Source organism: Tupaia chinensis, unplaced genomic scaffold (genome assembly GCF_000334495.1).
Source record: "Tupaia chinensis unplaced genomic scaffold, TupChi_1.0 Scaffold000395_1, whole genome shotgun sequence".
Lineage (NCBI taxonomy): Eukaryota > Metazoa > Chordata > Mammalia > Scandentia > Tupaiidae > Tupaia > Tupaia belangeri.
The window spans coordinates 1723767-1727734 of record NW_006159897.1 but is presented as its reverse complement, the minus strand read 5'-3'; positions in this window follow the sequence as shown (position 1 = coordinate 1727734).

Here is a 3968-nt window from a genome sequence, read left to right as displayed (position 1 = left end):
ATTCTTTTCCTTTGACTACTTCAATGGTAAGAGATGAATGTGGCATTTCTGATTTAAATGGAGGTGGTCATCTCTCTTAGAAGAGCCCATCAAACTAAGTGTAAAAGTACTTCAAAAATTCATAGAAAAATGAAATGTTAATATGCGAGTTTATTTTGTTGCAAGAATTGGAATCTGTTCAGGTTTTTATAATGCACTTTTTTTGTGGGAACATTTTGGAGACCTCATATATTGCAGATGGAAGTTTGGGTACTCCCAAACTTCTAGTAAATTCAAAAGGCGTAGTGACGGGACTTGAAAGGCTCCCACTGCGTTTGTTAAACACTGTGTGTACCCGAGTCACCAATAAGTGCCCTTCATTTGTCTCTCAGATTCTTTTTCTCTCTGCAAAACATGAGCTTGGAGACTATTTAAAGAAAAAAAAAATAGCCAAAGGGAGCATGGACTCTCCAGAGAAAGACAAAGAGAGGGAAAGTGAGAAGGCATCCCCCATGGGAATGGCCATGCCCAATCCTTTCCCCTTCATCTTGCCTCCTTTCTGGATGTTGGCCACATACGAACAGGTATCCAGCATGTTTTCAAGCTGCTGGGGCCAGGATTTGAACTGCCTGGGTGGCATATGGGATTCAGTTGCCTTAACCATCACATTATAGACTCACCTACGAAGACACTAATAGAACATTGATTTAGGGTCTAAATAGAGACCTTTTACTCGAATGCTTTTCGTATCAGCATCATCTCATTTCTAGGCCCATAATACTATTGTTTTGACTCCATGCTATCAGGAAAACTGTTTTAAAGAAACAAGCTCTGGGAAACAGCAGTTGGCGTAATGGCTATGTCACTGAACTCCCGTGTTCATGTTGACCATGGTTCGAGTCCCGGACCTGGTGGCTTAAACTCACGCTGGGAGCGTGTGTGTGTGCCCATTCTCCCAAGAGGAGAATGGAGGAGAAGGGACTGTGGCATGGCTATCCCCCCTGGGAGGTGATTTCTCGCTTCTGTCTCTCTGTCTCTCTCTGTCTTTCTGGTGAGCACACATGCCATATAGCAAAAACCTCTCCAAAAAAAAAAAAAAAAGAAAAAAAGAAGAAGAAAGAAACAAGCTCTGGGTAATTTCTTCAGTCAAAACATCAGATTCTCTCGAAATTTTTATTAATTACAAAAGAAAAGAAACAACTTGCGGTGGGGAAACCAGTCAGAAAGCACCTTAAACAAGCGATCAGTGTTAACGTCTGCAGCAGGAAGACATACTAACATCCCTCACCCCTGACATGATGTACATCGCCTCAAATTCTTATCCCCAGGGTACACATTAGAAAATGCAGGGCAAACCCCAATTAGGGCTGTCCTGCCAAATATCCGATCGGGTGTCTTCAAAAGGGTTAGAGTCCTGAGAGAAGATGAAGGAACTGTCGCCAACTGGAAACACAGGACCCGGCGACGGCAATGTGGCACCAACGCCAACTTCTTAGTTTTAATGTCAACATTAGGAACAAACAACACACACACACATGCACATATCAGAGGCATTTTTGGTTCAAATAGAAAGCAAATGCCCTTTGGAAATCAGACCAGGAGGAAGAGGACAAGCACCTGTCAGGACTCAGGTCCAGGCTCTGTGTGTGCGGCTCCATTATGGTGCTGGCTTGCTTGGATTGTAATGAGCAGTTTACACATGTCTTCCCATTAAACAGCAAAATCCTGCAGGGCAAAAGCATCCTTGTTCACCTTTTCATTTCATTTCCAGCACTTAGCCTAACTCCTCATAAATCATAGGGTTGGCAAATGAATTTTGAAAAAAAAAAAACATTCAAAGGAGAATAACTATAACCTGTTTTAATGACCATTTTGGTTTTTGGAGAGTTTTTTTTTTTTTTTTTTTCTTTTTTTTTTTTTTTCTTTTTTTTTTTTTTTCTTTTTTTTTTTTTTTCTTTTTTTTTTTTTTTCTTTTTTTTTTTTTTTCTTTTTTTTTTTTTTTCTTTTTTTTTTTTTTTCTTTTTTTTTTTTTTTCTTTTTTTTTTTTTTTCTTTTTTTTTTTTTTTCTTTTTTTTTTTTTTTCTTTTTTTTTTTTTTTCTTTTTTTTTTTTTTTCTTTTTTTTTTTTTTTCTTTTTTTTTTTTTTTCTTTTTTTTTTTTTTTCTTTTTTTTTTTTTTTCTTTTTTTTTTTTTTTCTTTTTTTTTTTTTTTCTTTTTTTTTTTTTTTCTTTTTTTTTTTTTTTGAGAGAGAGAGAGAGATTTTTGCTATAGGATACATGCAGTAGCCAGAGAGACAGAAAGTGGAAATCACCTCTCTGGGGGATGGACGGATGGCCATACTGCAATCCCCTCCCTCCATTCTCTTCTTAGGATTTTGGCCATGCATGCACAGGTGCTCGACGTGTTTCAAGCTTCCGGGTCTGGGACTTAAACCACAGTCAACTACATGGTAGTCCAGCACCTTCACCACTATGCCACTTGCTAGCTCCTAAATCTGTTGTTTTTATACTGTCTGTTTTCTTCCTCTTCTTCTTTCTTTTCTTCTTCTTCTTCGTTCTTCTTTTTCTTTTTTTTTAAATGAGAATAAAGAAAGAAGAGTCTTCTTTTTAAAAAATCATTGGAGATATAGATATTCTTCTGTGAGTGAGAGAGACAGAGAGATAGCACCCCCCAATAGGATCCCGACACTGTGACTCATGCCCAGCTTCAGCCAGCCCCGGATAATGAGCATTTATGCCTGGAGTACTCAAAGGGGTTTCCGGACACAAACCTAGACCCTTCCCATGTAGATCAGCCTCACAGAGCATCACAGAGCTTAATTGTTTTATCGCTGCCCTAGAACCATCTGCCCTGAGATAGAAAAAAATTGCCAGGGAGATCGAAGGAGGAAGAGGGAGAAAATTCCTAACGAGGGTGTGGCCATGCCACAGTTTCAATATTTCTTGGGATTTTGAGCATGCCTACACAGGCAATAATGTGTTTTTCAAGCTGCTGGAGCCAGACTTGAACCATAGGGGGGCCATGTGGGATCTGGATCTCTTAACTGTGTGCCCACCCTGAGATAGCCATTCTTAACAAGGTCTTGCTGCTATGATCATCTGTCCCAGTCTCACAGCCAGGCAGGATTACAGGCATGTGCCACTATGCCTGGCCCATTCAGGTCAGTCTGGGATCTGAACTAGGACTCCCATGTGACCCAGCCTCACATAGCAGTGCCCCCACTGCTTACACCGCACTGGCTGGGTCACCCTCTGCTTTTGTCATGATTTTTCTTACTTTATCCCTTAAGATCTGTAAGAACTTTCTTAACATATGATATCTCATAGGAAAAGTTTTACTTGAGTTGATATTCTAATTATTAATAATGTGGATACCAAGTTGTATGGGTCTCTCCTTCATATTAAACTGATAACCTGCTGCACGTGTGCACACACACACACACACACACACACACACACACATCATAGCCAAGATACAAAGTGAAATAGTTAACTATAACTTGTTTTTGTTTCAGAAATAATTTTAATTCCAGTTTCATGTGCAATAATGTTTGCTTGAAAGTTTCTTCTTATTTGAAGGGATTGATTTATTTCTCTATAATAAACAAAAACATTTATATATAAATAGCAGTTCCTTATAAACCAAGAGATTTATACCTAATTTTTGCATATGGGAATATAGAATATTAGCAAATTTTATATTCAGCAAATGCAGACATTCTCTAGATTTTAAACACCTGATTTAGGAACGTTTGCTACATTCTACCAATAGATTATACCCAACTTCCAGTACTTTCCCATCACCTACTTTTTTTTTTTCCTCTAGGGTGCATGCACTCGCTGGAGACAGAGACAGTGAGGAGGAAAATGAGGAATCACCACCCCCAGGGAGGATGGCCATGCCACAATCCCTTCTCCTCTATTTTCCTTTCAGGGTTTTGGGCATATACACACACGAGCCTGGTGTGCTTTTCAACCCACCAGGTCCAGG